The 22843-nt window shown below is 40.2% G+C and overlaps 3 non-coding genes across 3 annotated transcripts; all 3 read left to right on the top strand.

The window, feature by feature from the left end:
- Positions 1-245: 245 nt before the first annotated feature.
- Positions 246-318, top strand: trnak-uuu (transfer RNA lysine (anticodon UUU)). Its single transcript has one exon. It is a non-coding gene; the product is annotated as a tRNA-Lys (tRNA).
- A 2547-nt stretch (positions 319-2865) lies between these two features.
- On the top strand, positions 2866-2937 carry trnat-cgu (transfer RNA threonine (anticodon CGU)). Its single transcript has one exon. It is a non-coding gene; the product is annotated as a tRNA-Thr (tRNA).
- A 3939-nt stretch (positions 2938-6876) lies between these two features.
- Positions 6877-6970, top strand: trnai-uau (transfer RNA isoleucine (anticodon UAU)). The gene is made up of 2 exons: positions 6877-6914; positions 6935-6970. It is a non-coding gene; the product is annotated as a tRNA-Ile (tRNA).
- The last annotated feature ends 15873 nt before the right edge of the window (positions 6971-22843 follow it).

Genomic DNA, 22843 nt, shown 5'->3' with positions numbered 1-22843 from the left:
TCTGAATGTGAAAAAAGGTCAAAATGCTATTGAAAAAAAAACAGTAATGTGAGGAAAGATGGATTGTGGGAGCCCCTTAACTACCCATGTCATGCTGTATTTCTCACTCATTCTACTGGGAGTGGTGCCGTCGCTTCTGGATAATGTCTGTCAGTGGTCATCCCAGACGGGTCAGGTATGACTGCTCTTCGGCACAAGAGACACGTGACTTGCGAGGATCCCGACAGTGTCGATTTTCGTTCAGAGCCCGGATAGCTCAGTCGGTAGAGCATCCGACTTTTAATCTGAGGGCCCAGGGTTCAAGTCCCTGTTCGGGCGGTTGTGCCGTTCTTAAGTCTCATGTGAATCTCATTCTAAATAGTCTTTTATCTTTCACTCTTCTAGCTGTACTGTGGTTATTTTAAATGTCCATTACTTGTATTTACTGTAGTGTATTTAGTGTTTCATTTCACAAACCGAAAATGTTCAATAGATCTTGTCACTCTACTCCACGTAATCATCTAAATTAAATCACAGTAGAGTACAGAACACGCAGTGAGGAGCTCACACAGTGAGTACTCTTGAATACGACGAGAGGAAAGGCACACTGCACATCTGCAGAACATCACGTCCGAGTTTACAGCGACAGCAGAGGTTAGAAGCGAAGTAGTTTTTTATTACTCGCTCGCTGAACGATCTCTCAAGAAACCTCGGTTGAGATTTAACGGGTGTCTAACGATCACGTTCAAAAAGGTGACGATAAGTTTTTTTTTAATTAGGTAGCCTTAATGGCAACACAGTGTGAGTAATCTTAAAGCAGCTGCAGATGGAGTAGCCGTAATGGCAACACAGTGCTTTGAGTTCGGCTTTTCTTATTTCTTCTGCAGAACCAGTGGTATCGGAATATACTGATCCGTATAAGAAGCGCTTTCGGTTTCTGATCATTTTTATTGAGCGCTGCTCTAAACTTTACATTTGCTCGGGCTAGTTTTCCCCATGAAAAAAAGACATATCCCTAATTACATGATTTTTCATTTCATGATTTTTCTTATCAACGAGTAGAAATAAAATATATACTTCATTATAAGTACCACAGGCAAGATGGCTGGTGGTCTAAGGCGTTGCGTTCAGGTCGCAGTTACCCCTGGAGACGTTTGTTAAAATCTCACTTCTAATAAAGAGGTCTTTCTCGTTAGAGTAGAAACGATAGAAGCCTTAAGCGGGAAAAAATATCACAACATCTCGCATTTCACGTGTTCAATGTTAACTGTCTCAGTGGTTGCCTCGGTGATTGATGGCTCTTCTCCCTCGCAGGGTGACGGCAAACGTCGTCAGAGAGGGAGTCTCCCACGCACGGCTTTTCTTTATCAAGAGCTGAGACAACAGAAACAGACTTCAAACTGACATGAATTACTTCTTGGGCGTTTATGATCGTCTTTAAAACCTGAGAGCAGGTGAAAAAGTCTTTGGAAATGAGGAAATGACTGCTGACAGTAAACAGAGATGACGCTCAGCTGCAGATAAGCGCTCCTGGTTAGTATAGTGCTGAGTACCCCCGCTTGTTGCGCGGGAGACCGAGGTACGTTTCTATGACAGGGCGCTGGTTTAATTTTTTAACAACCTGACTTCACTTAAAAAGTGTGTACTGTGTACTACGTTTCGGACTAGTTACTGCGGTAGAATATGGAGATCATCTCCAGCTTTGAGCTCAACTGCAACAAGAAGTCATGCTAAATGTAGTATAGTGAGTAGAAATCGCGAGACAACAGAACGAGAGAGTAGAAGGCGGGGATATATGGTGTAAGGGCGTGATCTGTGTAGTTAATAAAGTAGTTAAAATAATATAAAAACGTCTCTTTATTAAAATACACATTTATGGCGACGAGAGATGAGTGCTTGACGGACTCAAAGCGAGCAGAACACTGCAGATTTTAGTTCTCTTGCTGGTAGAAACGAACTTTTGAATTTTCGGACTTTTCGTTTAGCTTGCGCCATGGAAGATATGGCAGCCGCGCCGAGAAGCTTTGCTTATGCCCAGCTTTTTCCACCGCTTCCACTGAACCTCGGAGCTCCAGATTTGTATACGGAATACAAGATATGGATGGAGTCGTACAGATTTTTTTTTAAACAGCCAGTGGATATACAGAAGCTCAGGATGCCGTGAGACGTGCTACATTACTGCACTGTATCGGGGCTCCCGTGCAGCGGATTTTCGCCAACCTCCCTGGAGAAAAAGGTACATATGAACAGACTGTAGCTGCCTTAGACGCGTACTTTACACCGCGGAGAAATGTGGTTTTGGAACGGCATAAATTTAGGCAGAGAACTTAGTCTCAGGACGAATCTGTTGATGTTTTTGTGACTGCACTAAGAGGACTGGCTAAATCTTGTGACTTTGGAGTATTGGAAACTGACATGTTAAGAGATCAACTTGTGGAAAATGTGCACATAAGAGACTATAAATTGCTGCAGGAGGAAGGGCTGACTTTAGAAAGAGCTCTTACAGTCGCTAGATTCATGAAGCAGCTCAAGCAGAATCAAGAATGCTTTCTGACTACAGTGACACTGAACGGGACGCTCGCTCAAACTTTACAAATAAAAGCCGAGCAGCAGGACGCAGTCATGCTAGAGAAATAGAAGAACAGGGGACGGCTGACATTACATGTTACAGGTGCGGACTAACAATGCACAAAGCAGATAAATGCGGAGCGTGAACAGCAAAATGTCTACACTGTAAGAAAACAGGACATTATGCACATGTCTGCAGAACATCACGTCCGAGTTTAAGGACAAGTATCCCTTTTATTGTTGTTGCTGCCTCCAGGCGATGTAAACCATATTCAGAAAAAACTAATTTGAACAACATTATTCCCTTGTTTCCTTGAAGGCGCGGTGGCCAAGTGGTAAGGCGTCGGTCTCGTAAACCGACGATCGTGGGTTCAAACCCCACCTGTGCCTGTTTCATCTGTCACTGCTTTCCTTTAGTTTCAAAGTCTTAAAAAAACTCGCAATGTAGGGGTCTCAATAGTAAGAGAACATAACTGTCGCCAGTGATTGGTATTCTTGCATATCCTACATTGTTTTTTAGTCGACAAAGCTTGTCTCTCTTCACACCCATCTTCCGAATGATCACCTCAGCATTGGGAAGGAACGTGCGCTTGGTACAGCCCCTCACTTCATGGTCTGATCACAAACACATCGGGTGAGCTTTCAGTCCAGGTTGGAAGTAACGTTCGAAAGCACAAAAATTCTGACTTAGATACGAGAAGACCGTGTTTTTTTAAACGATAAAATAATATACTGCCTGCAAGACTATGTCAAGTTCAAGTTTATTGTCATTATACTCATACACAGGTATATGGTATAACGAAATGCTATTTAGCTAGCTCTCGGACATAAGTAGTACAAAGAAAAAAACACAACAATACAATTGTATAACAAAAGAAAGACAGAGACAACAGCCGATGTGCAAAAAACAACAACAGGCAGTGTGCATAACAACAAAAAGGTAACAGGTGATGTGCAAAAACATGCATCAAAAGAATGAAATAAAGGGATAGAAATAATGGGGAGTGAGCTTTTGACATGTATGGTAGAGGTAGATTCAATGTGTGTTTGGGTTTTTGGTAAGAAAGAAGGCACTGTGAGGTTCAGATCATAGGTGAGAGGTGAGGTGAGAGTGAGAGAGGCTGGGAGTTTAATAGTTTGATAGTGCGGGGGTAAAAACTGTTTCTGAGTCTGGTACTCCGGACCCGAATGCTCCGGTACCGTTTTCCATGTCATGCTAAACGCCACAAATTGTGTTCGTCCAGTCGTATCAATCGTCCTAAAGTTACAGAAAATCGGATGCAACTGGTACAGTCAGCACCCATTTCTTCAAGATAGTGGAGCGGTTTAAAACAGCAAATTTACGGTTTTGTGTCTTTTAATCTTTGTGTTCCGCTCTCCAAATAGAGGCACGGGTTCAAATCCCACTCCCGACATTCAGGCGTTTTACCTTGTCTTTTTTACCTGCCTTTACAGTATTTCAGTCTTGTTGTGCTCGCTGACAATCACAGTACAAGGAAAACGGAGAAACCGCTTTGGAAAAACATAACAGACAGAAAAAAGCTTCGTAAGCACGTGAATGTGATTAGCAGCAGTAAGGTATGCATTCAAATGTTTAAGGCAGATTTATAAAAGCAGCAGAAGAAAGGTGCAGCACAATGCAATTTGTGAGAGTTCGCTGTTTTTTATGCTGCTTGGATTTCTTTCAAGCCTATGAAGTGACCCCCGTTTTATTTTCATTTTCAAACTTCAGAACCGAATAACAAAAAGATTTCATGTGTGACAGCATTCCGTTGCAAATACCGTTTCCACGATGTATTCAGCGACGGGAATGAATTATTTTATTTAGTGCTGGCTCAAATGCGAGGAATTTCAGAAAAACCTGGAAAAGCAACGCTTGCAGTAAATGACAAATTTAAAGCGTGTAGTCAGCATGAACAGAACAACGCAATGCTCTGTAAAAACGATCTGAAGCCGCAATTGCTCTTTTATCTCGGGCAGTTCATTCCGATACGATGTTTCCGCAGTATAAATGAAATGCCGAACTCCAAACATGTTGTTGCCATTATTGTTACTCCTGCTGCTGTAGTTTTAAGCTTTAATCAGTGGGTATGTAATGTTGTAAAGGGGCTGGACTACTTTGTTCAGTCCAAATTCCATTATGTGAATTTATGCTTTTTTAATATAAGCATTAACAATACAATGCGTGCTCAAAAACCGTTACTTATTAGCTTAAGAAGCGGCAGTGTTTTGACAAAGTGTGGTATTCGAACAGAAAATGCTGAAGTGTTTAATACTTGCTTGTGAGCAGATCTCCCTCGATTTAGACAAACCCTTGTTCGGCCGATGATTTCAGATCAAAATCTGAATCAAGTGGAAAGAAAGCTGAATTACGCTGGGTACTGGGTATCACTGTTACGCCATCAGGTCATGCTAGGAGGATTGGCGGGATCAAATTGACACAGAGGGACCCAATGTGGGGGCTGAACCCACAGTTCTGAGATTAAGAGATTCTTGCTCTATGGACTGCGCCTATATAACTCTGGTGCTACAGCAGTAATGTTTCTGGGTGTGGATGAACATGACATAATAGACTGACAGCAGGAACACGTGACAGTATCGCTATATTTGGCTGCAGTATATTGTGTTGAGAGCAGCAATAACTTTCCTGCAGAGATGGGAGTGCCTTTAATACAACTCTTTCAATCAGACAGAGTAATAGGAACCGACCTCAAGTTTCGGCTGTGGATCCATCTGCACATGGGGGAAGAGACAGTAAAATAGCGACGAAGAAACAGAAAGAATTGTGCTCACTGCAAAATAGGAAAGAAAGAGGTGTTAGGACACGTAAAACAGCTTGGCGATAATTTGCAGCGACAGTTTTATGTTATTTAGTACACAGATTTCTCTTCATGTTCCTTAAGATGTGTAATTTGTATGTTGGTTGTATGAGAACAGTTTATTCTAAAGTCCTGTCAATTAACAGTGGAGAGCTACCTGGTGCACGTCTTCAAGAAGACTCTTTTCAAGGTGATTACAAGTTTCTCGAACAAATCTGCGTCATATTTTTAAAATAGTTTAGCTAATGAGCAACGAGACTATAAATGAATTCTCCCACCCTCCATTCGAAGATAAAACTCCATGTGCGAGTCGAAGTTTCCTTGAAGCTACAGATGTTCGTCATTATTGGATATCCCCGGTGATATTGACTAAGGAGCTCAATTCTTACGTGCTGTAGTTCAACGTGCGCAAAACACTCATATCCCCTGCAAATATCGGCAAAGTCAGTGATATTCTCAACAATTTGTGCCATTGCAATTCGTGCAATTCGTGCCATACTTTTTCGCAATGTATTCTGACAAGCCAAGATCAGAGGGTCATATTTGAAAATTGGTGCATTAAAATGTCTTGTACTTCAGGATTTTGAAAGTCTATTACATTGTCTCTCACACCTCGGTGTCAGAATTGTGAGACGTTTTTATAATCAGGGGGGAGGGCCGTAGCAATAAGCAGAAAGCACAATCACCTTTTTCCCAGTGCAAGTCCATGTTATGGTGAGTTTTTAAAATTGGTTTGCGATTTTTTAAAATATATTCCATACAAAAATATAATTTGGACAGTCGCTATTTATTTGGATATTCCCTTTCACTGAGGATGTCTACAGTATTCCAGCCGAATTAGTACTGATCAAAGAGAGCCATCTACAGGCGAAAGGCGACATAACATCACAGCAGCAGCATTTAAGGCGGAACGAAAAACGCGAATAAGAAGCCATCTTCAGCCTTGTAGCAGACCCTGGGAGGCACGCTCAAAATATTCATCTTTCCCAGTACTTCAGAGTCATATTTAGAGCGCTTTACTGCAATTTTATGTGATTGATAGGAGATGTGAAGCCATCGAGCCTGTACTGCCATTTCTCATGCTTTCTCTCAGTGTCGGAGCTGCAATTGCGTGTAAAGGAGGCGACTTGAAAATGAAACGTGTAATCACCTTACAGAGGGTCTTCACGACGGAGTGCGTCAGCTAGTTCTCCATTATTGTCAATTTACTGGACTTCTGAAGAAACCTAGCTACAACGAAAATACAAACTGCACAGTTTAAGGCACATGAAGAGAAATCAGTGTGCTGATTGACTCAAAAAATGTCGCTACAAATAATCTGCCAGGCTTATTTACTTGTTCGACCACCTCCCTCCGTCCCCCTTTGCTGTTAGCACAATTCTTTCAGTTTCTTTTCTTGTATTTTCCTTGCTTTTTTAGTGTTCCCCATGTGGAGATGGATCCACAACCGAAACTGTTTTCACCCTGTGTTTCTGCAGCGTCAGTCTGTATAAGGATCAGAACTTGCCCAGCTCCAGTGGCGCAATCGGTCAGCGCGCGGTACTTATACAGCAGTGCATAGCGGAGTTATGCCGGGGTTGTGAGTTCAAGCCTCACCTAGAGCAGTGTTTTCAGCTACTGAAAGCAACTGTCGAGTTTAGATACTCTTAGGTATTTGATGGAGATAAACTAACATCAAATGAACAAGTAAAGGTTTATTTTGAGTCACAATCAAAGAAGGCTCCACAGCTGAAACATTATGTTTCCTTCTCTTTTCAGCATGGAATAAACCTTGACTTTTCCTTTGAAGCCCATGCATGCTGACGCAGCTCCCTACTAAAATTACCATCAGCTGTGTACCTCCAACTGACCTGTACACAAATATATGAGAGAGGTCTACTGTGATGAGAGGAGCACTGAAGACTTGAAAAAGCTCTCGCATTAGATTCTGTGTTTTTGTTGTTCCCCAGATTTGTTTTTAATGTTCTTTTTCTTTTGAAGGTGTTGCGTTTGTTTTTTTTTCATAGTTGTTAGACTACTACAGGGATTTACCTAGGTTCCTGAAAGATTCTCGTTTTGTGTTTGTTGTGTTTTCGGGTTACAACATTTTTTTTTCTATTGATAGGACCCCACACATTACTATGGGAGTAGTTAACTTTAGTTCTTACATTGTACCTGAAATTACCACATAAACAACTACTCTGTTTCCATTTTTTTAAAAGGCACAAGTGAAGTTTGTTTTTCCTTGCTGCTGATTGGTAGCTACAATGGGTCAATTGCAATAAACTTATATACAATAAACTCCGCTGAAATTTGTCAGCAGCTCTGTACTAAACCTGTTCTCGATTGCAACAAACCTAAAATAACAGCTGCTGCCCATTAGATGTTACTGCATTAGGAGTCTAGCTTAAGCCACCTCTTCATAGGTTTTAAGCAACTCGGTAGCGGACTAAGCAGAACAATTGATCACATTAGAACTGTCTTGAATGTAATGGAAATAATGTACTCATTAATTAACAAGCTTATGCACCACTTGCTTGAAAATTATTATTATATTTAACTAAAATTGCTTTCCAGACACCACAAATATTCACAATGAATGTTATCATAACACATTTTTAGTAATACAAGTGTTATTTATTAATAATTAGGTTCCATGTATATCTTTATTAATAGCTGTATTACAAGTAATGCATATACAGTCTTTATTACAGTTAGTTTTCAGTTATCCTGGGTAGGGAAGAGAATGGAAATTAAGGAAATAAAAATTTAAAGGGCTTAAGTCTTCAATGTGTTCTGTCATAGCTGTGTGTTGTCACATCTGTCATATCTGGGTGTTAATTTAGTATATTTGATGTATTATTTATTGTGATTTGACACTACACTTGTATTTGACACTACACTTCTCAGGAGAAAGCAGTACAATTTTTTTTTATTTGAGGGTACAGAAATTGTATTGTATGGCCAGATGTAAGGTTACGTTAAGAAACCCTTATTGTTACCTTTTGCAACGTTATTTATTTAAGACGGTTCTTCAGAATAGTGTCCCTTACGTATCTGTGACTGTGGTCCAACAGTAACGGTGGTGAAATAGCTGGAATGTGTGGGAAGAAGATGGAGATGGAACAGGAGGTTTATTCAGTCAATAGAAAGGTTGTGTAGGACTGAACACACTGCGGTTATGGTACTGGGTTTAAGAGCATTACGATCCTACAGTCTCCTGATCCGTAATCAGATGCGTTATCCAATGCACCACTGGCCCTTGTACCGCATTCCTCAAGTGCACCACTGTGAGCTTGAGCCGCTACAATAATACATCGCCCCAGTCCAAATTTTCTCAATTAGGTGCAGGTTTTCTATGTGTATTTAGTTAATAAGTCTTTCATTTTGTCTGTTTTAAAAATTACATCTCTTTAAAACGCTGAAATTCACTGTAGCGGCGAGGCTTAATAATAAGGCAGAATTAAGTGTTTCTGAGCTTCCCAAATGAGGCCCCATTTCTCTGTTCAACTCTGTGGTGCAGCCACAGAGAGACCATTAGTGCAGGGTGATTTAAGGTCCTAGGACAGCTCCCAAAGGGGGATGCACTTAGCTAAGCCTGGCTGTCATGATCAATGGTCATCCATTGGCGCCTATCTGTCTAGGGAGTGCCAGATGGACATCTGGACTGCATTCCTAGGTGTCAGGAGTAAATGACTCATATCTCACCTTGATCAACCAATCAGGGACTGGTAGGGCTGAGTAACCCACGTGGAACTCTGATGCCCATGGAACTTTCAGCCAATCAACGAGCTGAAGTTCCTCCAGGTAAAAACGAGATTCAGTAAGATTCAGAAGGGATTCTGGAGAGGATTCTGTGGACTATTCTAAAGGGAATTCAAAGGAGAATTCCAGGGCAGGACAGCCCAGGAGCAGAAGGCTCCCAAGGGCAGGACATTCTCGCAGCGCGCCTCCTGACCATCCTGAGACTCAGCCCAGACAACCACGGAACGGCCAGTGTGTCCGAGTGCCAGAACTCTCCTTTGTTCTAAGAGTCTAGAGCGGAGGTTGCCAGAGAATAACCAGAGGATCCACCCGAGGTTAGCGCCAGCAGCAGGCCTCGTGAACAGGTCGGAACTGTGGACAGCTGAATCACTATTCAGAACTAGCTCTTCATCAGGACCGAACCGGTCCTCTTCCTGACTTGCTGGGACCCACAGTCATCTTTTCTCCTGTGCGCAAACTTTGCTAGTTAAAGCCAACACTAACTAGCCGGTCAGTGAGCATCAGCAGCGCACCGTCGCAAGCCGCGCAGCACAGCATGGCACACAGCCAGAGAGTGCGGATTGGACAGTAACAGCCTGCAACTGTTTCTTTGAGCCTGCAGGAGATATGAATCCCCAAAGAAATTGGATGAGTATTCAACTTCAATGCATTACAGCTCGAGAATTCAATTGTTATCCAAACCAGTTGATATCAATTTAATTCCTAAGAGTTATGTACTTGTTTTGAGTATCTAATGTAGAAGTTATAACCAAGTTCATTTACGAAACGGTCTAAATGAATGATATACTGATCGTATGTCCTCTTGATGTGTAACTCTTCGTAACTAAATGAATATATATCTTTTGTATTCTGATAACCCTCTCGATAAGATCTGTTAGGTTATGCATATTCTATGTATTAATAAATGTATCCTCGTGTATTAGTACCTGTGTGTGTGCGTTGTTTGAGTTATGTCGCATGGTTGGGTTCTAAAGCCATCAAAAGAATCAACTTTGTGATTTACTGCTACAATTAATAATTGTCTCAGTAAATGCCCAAACCCTACAGAACTGGTGCCTTCAGAGAGCCACAACGTTACATATTTGGCGTCCCTGAGCCGGTTTTCTCTTACATCACACATGAGGGAATTCAAACGAAAGAAATCACAGAAAAGATATCGCGCTTAAAAAGAAATCCAGAGTGGAGACGCTGGTGATAGAAAACAGAGCTTCATACGATGCATGAGATGCTTTACCTCTGAACTAAACTCGGCTCTTTAATCGTGTTAGGAAGAGTGAATAGTCAACAGTGTACATTTTAAAAATCAAAGCAAGACAATGAGACACGAAGAGAATTCGGAACACAAACCTCTCCTTCATCGTTTAATGAGCTTTTGATGAACGTCTAAATAAAAGACAAATTCACTATTTTCACTTTGTGATTAAAAAAACATTTTTATCACACGTTAAGCATTCCTGATGGTGTCGAATGGTTCTCTTTTCTACCCTCATCATTTGAGAATCCCCAGCTAAAATATCTTTTTAAACTACAACAAAATTGCAATATTTTGAATACTATTTAAGTTTACATAGTCACATTCCAGGTGATATTGACTTAGGCGCTCAACTATTAACTTCTTGGAGTTTGACTTGTGCCAAAAGTTTGAAATCTCTGCAACTATCAGGATGCTTAAGGACATCCAAAGAAACCCCATCACATTTAGGGGAGACGGTATTGAGGTCAGATTAATTTGAAATGCGTCTGTGGGGACTTTTGATTTACCAACGTTATGTTTTACTGAAGGATACGATGACTGATTGTGCCATAGAAACTAACGCACGTCACCTTTTTTCTACATTCACAGGTTTTTGGCTAAAGACAAAAAAATCGTTTCATTTCTTGGCCAGCTGGCAGTAATTCCTCTGCACCGACAAGAAAGATGACTATTTTATCTTTTGCAATTTGTATGGATTTTTTAAAAAAAAGTTGTTCCAAAAATTAAATGAACACTTCCATTAAATTTAATGTAGAAGCATGTTGCCGTCCATAATGATAAACTGTGCAGCAAGACAGGAAGAATGGCACCACTAGGATTCAACCCAGGATCATCTGTTTACAAGGCAGGCGCTTTAACCACCTAAGCCACAGCACTCACTCATCCTAGTGTTAATCCCACATCAGCAGGGTCAGCTTGTCTGCACACCCGTCTCCATTTGGTGGTTTGAACCAAATCTTTGAGCTGACGTTGCCATTAAATGCGACCGAGAATACTCCAACGGGCGTGCCGCTACACCTGCCGTTGGAGAACTAAGCCACTGCACTGGCATCATATATATCCCTTTTACAGCCACTTGGACACATCTCAATTGCTCTGAGACACCTGCATTCAGTGTGCGCTGAGCCTGCTCGCTGAGCAAGTGACGAGAAATGGCTTATGTCCAAGGAGCTCAATATGCTTTTTATGTTCAACGGGGTGTCCAATAAGCCTGCACTGACACGCAGCACTTGCTCTGTGGTTTGACATCTCCCAAGGTAAATGTTGAAATTGTAGGTGGAAGAGGAAAATTACCCTCGTGTACGTGGAAGCAGGTGTGCCTGCATTAATACAGCTCCATCGAGCGGAAAAAGTAACACAAGAACTGCCTTAAATTAAACAGCAAGTTTCTGCGGCTGAAAACAGAAACTATTCCCTGTGATAAGTGAACTCACAACCTCAGCATAACTCCACTATAAAAGCACCACAACCTGACCAATTGCGCTACTGGAGCAGCACAGCACAGTAGCACATTTTCCTCAGTGCACTCAAACAGTGCTTCTTCCCTAGCCTACCAGCTTCAAGACTTTTTTAAATTGATCAAAGATTCATTGGAAAAGGTTTGTCGATGGGTCAGGTGGGAATCACACCCAGATTAACTGCTTGCAAGGCAGCTATGTTCATCATTATACCCAGGACTGGCGCCAGGGGAATGATCTGTAGGGAGGGGGGGGTCTGAAATCCTGAGGGGGGCAGTGATATTTCGGTTTAAACGGAGCCATTGCAACCATCCAAGTGAATTCTCGCAAGCATGCCACTGATTAGTATTTCATGTTAGAAGATAACGACAAGCAATCTGGTATTTAGTGATGGAGAACAGTTCCACGTTCATCAGAACTCACGTGATTATTTTTTCCTGGAGCATCAACCATATGTGTTCATTTTTGCAACAACATCAACGGTAACGAGGTTCTGAATCATTAAGAAATCATTGTAAAACCAACAGAAAGTACAAACTTCTATAACTACAGTCCTAGTTATATAACGATTGTAAGTATGAGGATAAACTACTGCAAGGCATTGGTCCACCTGAGCAAATAAGGTCATAATAATGTTGACACCCAAAAACATAGACACTATGTAACGTGCTGTTCCTGGATGGATAGCCCTCCTGCACATCAAACAGTCTGATGTAGTAACTGTGAATTCGGGGTTAGTGTAGTTATCTGACCATTGACAAAGTACAACTATTTTTTACGGCTCAAGTTAAGTAAGTGAAAGTGTTCAAAAACTTTTTATCCAAACCTTTTATCCAAAACTGAGGGGGGTGGGACTGTTCAGCTGAGGGGGCGATTTTGGCATGCCAGTAACATTTTCACAAAACATCCAAGAGTTACGAAAACACTTACTTTGTGTATAAAGTACATTGTGTACACACTGTAAGTTCAGAACGCGAGAAATACTGCTCAATATGGGATCCTGTCCAGGAATATCAGGGCTGTAAGGGGGTCAGATCTATAGATGTAGTAAACACATTAGTGGAGACAGTGTGTCTGCTCTCTGTGTGAGAGCCGGACAGGAAGAATAATCTGTGGTCTGGGAAGAAGAAACCCTCGTTGGAAGAGCGGCGCTTCTCACAGGAGAGAATGAAAAAAAAAATCTTTTTCAGGGACGCTGATTTTTCTCCTTGCGGGAATTAAAAGCCCTTATGGGGAGTGACCTCGTGGTGCAACAGTAGTGCATCTGATACCACATCAAAAGGTTGTGTGCTCAAATCATGTCGAGATCGGCTGATGTATGTTCAGGTTCAGCTGGTGCCGAACCTGGAAATTAGACCATGCAGTTTGATTTTATCTGTACACCACATAGATAATCTAAATGAAATAACAGAGCAGTACAGGACACGCATTCAGGAAATTACACAGCAAGTCATTTTGAACAAGACAAGAGAAAAGGCACACTGCACATCCGTGAAACATCACATCCGACTTTAGAGACAGTTACATCACAGAATGGAAGTTTCAGGCCCCTTTTTCATTACAGGTTCAAACTAACCTGAAAGTTACAGAGTTTTAGGTCACTTTTGTATTAAAAAGTGTCTGAAGCCTGTAAATATAATTTGCCCTTTTTTAAATTGTGGATGAAATCCACTCCCATGTACCAAGACCTTACAGTATATTCATGTTAATTAAAATGACTAACGCTATTGGACATTAGCTGGTGCTTTTTGTAACGATTTGCTATTTCATGCTGGAAAGAAGGAAACCCGACCAACGTTTGCTTTCAGGTGTGGTTCATTCACATAATGGACATCTATTTCTGAGTAGTCTGATTTAAAATCACACGAACCCGGTAGAAGTCGAACCTACAATCTCATGATGCAAAAGCAGACGCGTTATCCATTAAACCACTGGCCAATCATGTAACTGAATGGCACCATGGTGAGTTCAGCACTGCAACTAGTAATACACCATCCCATCTAAAATTTCTAAGTGAGAAACGTGTTTTCTACATTTTCATCAGTTTTAAAATACCATCTCTTTAATACAGACAAAGGGTTTGTGTGTCACTTTGAAATTCTGATTGATTTAGAATTCAAAGAAAAAGATGTTTTCTTCAACAACGCAGTGAAATTATGACATCTTCACTCTACTTCTCTCTTGTAGTAAAGCAGACCTTGCAGTGTGAGCATTTGCTACAGTAAATTAGGTCATGTATCATGTTAAATCACTTCTTCAAAACCAAACATTTCCTGGTGCACATTTTCTCCATGAAAAAAATACATTTTTCTCTTACATGCTTTCTCGTTTTTTTTCCATCAGAGTACAGAAAGAAGAAAAAAGGGAAAAGCAGTGTCGCAAAAGAACTCCGTCACCCTTGGGAGATGTCAAGCTCATCGGATATGAAAAGTGCCCAATAAAAGCAATTTCTCTTCATTTATCTTAGCTTCAGGGCTGCTATTATGTGTGAGGAGGCAACTATCTCAGCCAGCAGACTCAGCGCTTACTGAATACAGGTATGTTTTGAGTGTCATGCTGATCGTCTTATAAATGCAAAGGAAACTTTTAAAGCTGATAAAGTAATTTGCATGTGGCTACAACATCCCTGGAAGAGAGATTTTATCAGTTGCACATAATCAGTATTTTTTACTTTTTGTGCAGCACTGGAAATATATTTTTTACGTTTTCTTAAGAAGATCTCATGAAGTATTGCCAGGACCTACCTTCAGCACTCAATAGCGATATTAATGGAGTAGAAATGTAAGATAAATTGATGATCTGAGCTAAAATAGTCCTTACGCGCCTCCTGTAACAGTGTTCGTATTCATAGCAAGTAATATTCTTTTTCAACCCCAAATGTTGCTAATGCATTAAGCTTTGTGCGACCATTAGAGGTTTCGGTAGCTTCTGGAGAGCGCACTTTTCCAAACTGAAACCTATTAGAACATTATTTAAGGTACACCATGTCCCGGAATCGTTCATCGGGACTAGGATTAATATCAATGGAAAGTACTTCAAGATTTAACTGAAATATTAAAAGAGTAGGAAAGCATTTAAAATAGAAAAAATCAGTTCAGATGATATTTAATTTTTGAGAAATGGGCACATTCTGTACATCAGCTCAGTGAGCAGTGCGAGGTGCTCTCCTGGAGATGATGTTATATTAGTTAAAATCATGTGATAGTTGAAAAAGCTTAATACTTAGTGAAACAGCCAGCACATATGGTTGCGTTTGTGATTATGTTACTTCTCTACTATAGCAGCATCGATAAAAGACCCTCTGAAAGCAGTAAAGCACTGCACAACTGAATTCATTGCTATTTGGAGAAATCCACAAACTCGTGTTTTTCATGTGCTTTAAAAGACAGCCATACTCACCGACAAAATAACGACACTGCAGCTGATTTTTTCCGAAGCACAGTTGACCTTTCTGAGCCAAATGATGAAGCTCACCCAGTGAATACTATAGCAGAAGGTGGAGGAAAGTGAGACTTTGTAACTACTGCAACCACAGGAACAACTGCAAGAAGCAGAATCAATTTCCCATCGAATGGTGGTGTTGTCTGAGGTACGTGATGTAAACGCGTGCAGAGAATCCCACAATCTCTTCAAAACTTGGACAAAGTATTTCTGATGGAGCGCTGTGCACAAAGATTGAATAAGCTTTGCTCCTGCCAATGATTCTGCGTGAAAAACCACAGCATTCAAGTTTCACAGACAAATGCACCATGCCTACAAAACCAATTTTAAAAACAATTGCAGCACACTACGATTCACACTGACTCAAAAGTGATCACGGCAGATGTTGTTCCCTGCATAATGCTGAAGGGACCAAAGAGCATTGCTGTTGGGAACACAAAATGAGGCTTTTTCATGCCTTGATGTTAAGCTGACAAAGACTATCTTGAAACACCTAGTTCAGTCTCTCGACAGACTGTCAAGCAAAGCTTTTACCCATTGAAGTCGCAATAGAAGGAAGGTCTTAACCCACCAACACTGAGCAGCGGCAAGATTCAAACCTAACCCAGCGAAGAAAATGGAGCACAAACCCAGCACATAGACCACCCAGCCACACTCCCAACACCTTACTCTTTTGGAGAACATCGGGTGGGTTCAGCTCTTGTTGTGCGACGCGTGGAAATGACTGCATCTTCGTTTTCCGAGATGTTTCCTATCACATCTTTGTCAGCTCTGAATATAGTGCTTCTTTGGAGCAGGCTTCAGACCTTTTATTTTATTTATAAAGGAGGGCGCATTCAGAAACATGTAATTTCTGTTTTAGAAATGCTTTGGGCGGTGTGTTTTATATAATGCACAAACAGTATTCTGATTGTATACTGTAGACCTGTGTTGCAATCATACAGGATGTGACTGGGATTCTGAAATGTTTCTTGAAAAGGTATTCAGGGCTGCTTGAATCTATAATAAAAAAGTGACCCGAAACTTCCAACCTTCCAATAACTGATGTCGCTCTCCCTAAACCTGTACGTGATGTTTTGCAGATGTGCAATGTGCCTTTACTCCTGTATTTAAAACAACCTCTGTTGTTGGGCGGAGTTGAAGGAGAACTAACTGCATAGAAAAAGTACGTAACGATAAAATATTTCTGCGCGTGAAACACATCAATCGTTCAGCATTTCTAAAATGTTTAATTGAATTGACAAAGAAATCCTCTCCTTAAACTTCGAAAAGGATTATCTGTTGAGCCAGCAGACGAAACACTGCAGGTGCCGTTTCTCACAGGTGTTTGAAGTTGTGGATAACATTTAGCAGGTTTGTCACCGTTGCTTAGCTGGTTAAGACGCCTCACTAAAAACCAGGAGACCCTGGGTGCGAATCCCAGCGGTATCTCTTCGTAGACAACAGGCCACTCATTGTCAATATTTATGGAGCTTAATTTAAAGACAACGGGAGAAGCATGAGTTACAGCTTTCTGTAGCTGTTTTGTATCGCAATGGTGAGTGCATTGGACTTCTAGGCCTTGATTGAATGAAGTCATTCAAAGGTTGTGGGTTCGAGTCCCACCAGAGTCATGTATCATTTTGATTCAACCTTTCAAAATCCTCTAGGGATTGGTGTTGATCAAGTCAAATAAAGGACTTCTTAAGAGTCCACAGTTGAAAATGAACCAGCAGCCACAAGAAAGAAATTAGCACTGGACTGTGATCACATTACTCCTGTCCTGGAGTCCTTGCACTGGCTTCCTGTCAACTTCAAAATCCTCATGCTCACCCATAAGGCTCCCCATGGCTTGGCACCTCAGTACCTGTCTGGGTTATCGCCCTACTCCCCACCTCACAACCTTCGCTCTTCTAATTCTGGTCTCCTATCTGTTCCCCCGTCCATCTACACTCTATGGGTGACAGGGCCTTCTCCTGTTTTACCCCAAAGCTCTGGATCTTTATCACCGAGGATATCAGAGAGTCACCTTCTCTAAACTCCTTCAAATCCAGACTCAAAACCCTCTTCTTTAGAAGAGCCTTTAATGAACTATTCTTTACCCCTCTGTTCCTACTGTATTTAATACCACCATCTATTGTCTCCTCTAACTGTTTATTCTCATCCTGCTTATCTTGTGTATTTTTTTAACTTTATTGTTGTGATTCTGTAAAGCGCTTTGAAAAGCCAGCTTTAAAGGTGCTATATAATGTAAAGATTATTATTATTAATAATGAACAGTGCATTTAACATTGAGCACATGCGGTCCTTCTTTGCAAAGGATTGCAAAGGTTGGGAATTAGCTTTTCACTCGTGTTGTTGAAGACCATATCCTGGCTTTGTTGCAGGAAATGTCTGGATGCCATCACCAGATCAAGGAGAGGATCATGGTTTTGGGAAGTCTTCTTGATGCCTGACACTGTGTGTTTCCTGGTTGTAACAGGTGTCATTCTGGACCTAAACAACAGAGAACACCGTTGAAATCGCTGAACTGCCTAGCGGACACTTTGTCGCCTTCTTCTGACCTGCACTTAATGCGATTCTCTGAAAACGTGGCACATTATATCTGTGCTACCTTTATGGAGGGTGAGCACACTCATAAGAATCATAGATTCGATCACAAGCATCTAAAAATGAGCATGAGAAAATGACATCACGCTATAAGGCTGAATGGCACAAATTCTCCTGTTCCTTCTGCAGCAAATATGTGTTTTTTGCTTCTTAACACTGAGATAGTTGGAGATATTTGGCAGCAGTGGGATTCCAACTCACAACCCCAAAGAGACTAGAGCTTTAATCCAGCTCTAAATTAAAAACTGGGTGACTTGTAAGGGCTGGTAGGAGAGGAAAGGAATAAATGCTTCTTTTTTGGACTAATTCTTTATCTACTAAAAGAAGGAAAGATATATTTGATTATTATTTTTTCACCAGTTGTTTTGATCAAATTATTGTAAATAAGTGCCATATTAAGGTATAATATGTACATGAATGTCATGTCTGTGTCGATTATGGCAGCTGAGTATCGCTGGAGGACAGTTCATCATGAGTGGATAAGCCTGCATAATGAGGGAGAAGAGATTGGCCTCTCTAACACAGTGTCCAGTGACACAGTGTCCTACTGTTCTCTGCTAATGTAGAGGGTGAATGTTTATTTAGGTGAATGTAAGGTTTCATTCTTGTAAAATATTTCCGAGCACTTTTTTTGTTGCTTTAAAAAAATCTTGAGTGACACATACCTTCTGTTTTACTGCACTACACTTCTCCAGAGGCCAGTTAAGCACACAAGGATCCTCAGTCAAACAAACACTGCAATCGCTTGATAAACGCCATTTCTCATCCTTTCTCTTAGTGTCGGAGCTACTATTGTATGCAAAGGAGGCGACGTGACAATGAAATCTTAAAGAGAGTCTTCATGAAGGTGTGTGTCGGCAAGCTCTCCACTGGCAATTGACTGGGCTTGTAAAGAAATCAATCTCATTCAACAACCATACAAATTGCACAGCTTAAGGCACATGAAGTGAAATCTGTGAGCTGATTGACACAAAACAATGTCACTTCACATTATCTGCAAAGTTGTTTTGCTTGTCTGACCACCTCTTCCTACTTTACAGTGAGCACATATATTTCAGTTTCTTTCCCCCATGTGGAGATGTGTCCACTGCCAAAACTGGTGTCTGATTATTTAAATAATCTGTAAAACTGTTACATGACTTCATCTAATTGTAAATGTATAAGACGGTCTATGAGACATTTGTGAGAGTAGCTGAATCCCAGAGCTGGTATGGAATCACACACAGACAGGTCTTCTGTGTGATCTGAGTCCCACTGCTCAGAGCTACAGACTGGTCAAATGGTCACTATTGTAGACACGACCATCGGACCATCGGCTACAAATAATCAATATACTGATCATAGAGTCACTATTGGTGTTTATTACATAAATACTATATATAAATAATAAGATAATTCCACACTCATATGTGTTATAAAACATTTATAAACATTTTGGGTGGCTGACATACAGTAAAGAAAGTAATACTGAAGGGCTGGAAGTCCTGAAAAGCGTTAATAGAACCTTCTTGCTTTCGACCTGGATCAGAGCCCACAACTGCCAGATCAGTGACCCCTGAGCCCAGTTCACAGAGAGGAGAACCAGGAGCTCTTTTATGTCTCTAAGAGGGCTGGGAGGAAGGATAAAAGGGGGAAAAGTGACATGAGTCCAGGCTGTTCTGTCTGATATTGTTCATGTAGCAGCACTGATTGTCTGAATATCTTCTGGTTCTGGATTGTGAGGATAGAGAGCAGTACAGAGTTGAGATCCTGTCTGAGTGTGAGTCTGAGCTGTGAATCTGACTGAGAAGAGAATAATGATTTTTTATTCTGCCTGAGAATTTTCCTGAGAATTTTTCCTGAGAATTTTTCTTCTTTTCCAAGTGGTGTTACACCTCCTTCAGAAACTCTGCACAGACTGCCAGAGTGACAGAAGAGGAGAGAGAGATGGACAGATAAGAGCACATACAGCAAGAGACACATACATCTTGATTTACTTTGAAGCAAGTGTTCATTTCTTTTCTGGAACAAGTTGTTTCTGAACTTCAAGAAATTCATACAACTTCTGAAAGATAAAATACAAATCTTGCTTCTCAGGACAGAAGAAATGCTGCAAAAAAATGCCAGTGATTTGTGAAAAGCAACCGGAATGTGTCCTTGTGCAGCTGTTAAACAAAGGGCTGGTGGGTCAAACGCACTCAGGGATGCGCTTCAGATTGTGATGATTTAAACAAAATCTCCACTTAAAATTGAAGGGATTTCTTCGCAAACCCTCTTGAATGTTGCAGGAAATCTTTGTGTTTTACTCGTGTGCAACTACAACAAGTAAACAATTAAGTACCTAAGTCAATGTCCAAGAAAACCATCTTCACGTGTGGAATTTTTCTTTAACTGGCTGTTGGGAGAATTCATCTATACACCCGTTGTATCCTTAGCAAAAATATTTTAAAATTAGTACACAGATTTGTTGGAGAACTTGACAATCCTTGACAATCATTATTAAATGAGCATTGTACAAATGTGCGTTGATATTTTTAATATGTACCTTAATTGTAATATATATATACATAATTGCTTTGATATGGATGTTCATTTGAAGGAATTGAGGAAACTATGAAGGATCGCAGAACAACCAAAGATACACTTGGGCATCTGCTATTGGTAAAGATGAAAGAGTACCTTAAGTGTAAAGCTTGCATACACACGAGAGAAAAAAAAACAGTGTTAATGCACTTCATTAAATTGATGGTGTGCTTATCAATCGTGCATAAAGTGTACATAGCAGAGGATGGTTTCGATCCATCGACCTCTGGGTTATGGGCCCAGCACGCTTCCGCTGCGCCACTCTGCTGACACCTGTCATGTGGCGATTCAACACAACTGCTCTATCTTTGCTTTCTAAAAGTGCGCCCGAGATGAAAAGTCTAAACGGTAAACGCAGACGTCATTTTGAGGACTTGGTCTTTTATAGTACAAAACATCACCCGCTGCTCTACATGGGCGTGTCTTCAATATCGTTGAGAACCAAACCTTCTGCTTTCCGAGGCAACTGATTCTTTCGTCGTTAATTCCCAAATCTTCAATGAGAATCAGTGAAACGAAAATCAAACACATGTACACACTCGCGTCCTAACTTGAAAGAAAAATCTACACCCAGTTTATAATACTGAAAATGATTCAGGAAGTACAGCAAAGTTCTAAAACCAGCGAATGCATCTGCATACATAAAATGTCAATTTTTCAAAAGTAACATCTTCAGCTTTGAAAGATTGTCATCCATATATTTTCGTTTTTCTCTTTTTTTACATAACACGCTTTCGAGAAACAAACTGTCTTTTAATTAACGCTTCATTAGAAAATGTGTATCTTGGTTTGCTAAGTTAAAATCGGCACATCCCAGTGGGCAAAAGATGTAGAATATACGACTATTAAACGCATACCTTAGACGTGTAAATGTGCTCCGTAACTGGTCTTGAATGAAATTCTAATATACGTATATCGTTATACGTCAATTAGACATCTATGATTATATGTTTATTATACATAAATGGTTGGAGTTCTATTATACGGATAAATTTGGAAGACTATAATACATATATAGTTAAAGGTCTATTATACATCAAAGAAAGATTTTTATAGGTGTAGAAACTAGTAAATAAAGCCAATGATTTGTTTTAGAAATGTATTCTTAAAATATACAATTATTCACACCTGAAAAATATGTAGTTCAAATTATAGATTATATACAATATTGTAATCAACAAATGTCTAATCATCATAAAAAACACAACTAGTAAACTTCAGTTACAAATTCTAGTAACATGGCAATATATATATAGTAATGACAAACACAAACTAATTACATGAACACGCTAATATTTAACTCAAAACCACATTTCGATTCAAATATAAATTTTAAAATTTACAACTTCTTTATTTCCACGAAAATATTATTAATGTAGCACAAACGCTACTTTCTAATAGACAGAAAGAAACTGTTTGTTTTGTGTCTCATGGTGATCCTCCTCTCGATACTAATGAAATGTTTAATATGATCTCTCGAGAATAAAAAAGGAGTCAATTTCCGACTGGAATGATTGATGCCCCATCAAACATTTTGTAATATCCCTGGAAGTTTATACAGTAGAATCCTGGTTCATGGCTTAAATTCAAGGTAAACAAGACTAAGGAAACGAGTTGGAAACTTGATGTTGAAGTGGGATTTAAATCACCCGGAACATTTCACTACATTGGGCAGTATGTGCCAGAAAGTAATAGTCGACATTACTTCGATAGCTCAGTTGGTAGAGCGGAGGACTGTAGAAAAATCAGCGGCGTATTCTTGGGTCGCTGGTTCGTTTCCGGCTCGCAGGAAGGTGCTTTCTGTGTACTTTGATCAAAGAGTTAAAAAAGCGAATCTGTTTCAATCAGACATTGATCAAAAGCTCTATAAACGACGAAGTAGAGGTTCCTGTTCCGAATTCAGCCCACGTCTTATTGTCTTGTTTTGGCCAAGATCTGATCTTTGAATTAAGGGACTACACTGTCTGCTTTGTAATCCAAAAATGCATACCAATGTCAAGTTTTTTTTGTAGATATAAAGGTGTTCTCTGTTTTCAAAGGATAGGTACTTAATTGGCATAATGATTTGGTATTGATTTTGTATCGTTGTATTATAAAGTTTGTGCTTTCTGTGTTTTTATCGTATTGTGAACTTATTTTTTAAACAAATGCTAACAAAGGCAAACACGGCACACATCTGTTTATACCAGTGGTGAATTGTACATTTTTATTAAGTATAAGCTACTGTGCCCTTCTGGGAGTATATCAGGTTCGATATAAAGTGGCAAAAATATAAAAGGGGAAAATACCCCACACTGCGTGTAAAGCCCATTTTAGATTAAAATGGCGTACTGTGCACGAAATGTTGCAGAAACACAGTCTGATATTTTGATAATTATTATTTTAATAATTTGATCAAATTGAGGCCCAGGATCCAAATCTTCAGTTCT

Source organism: Atractosteus spatula, unplaced genomic scaffold (assembly GCF_055471065.1).
Source record: "Atractosteus spatula isolate fAtrSpa1 unplaced genomic scaffold, fAtrSpa1.hap1 Scaffold_69, whole genome shotgun sequence".
In the NCBI taxonomy this organism is placed as follows: Eukaryota; Metazoa; Chordata; class Actinopteri; order Semionotiformes; family Lepisosteidae; genus Atractosteus; species Atractosteus spatula.
Note: the sequence above shows the minus strand (reverse complement) of the source record. Positions and strands in the feature narration are given on the sequence as shown.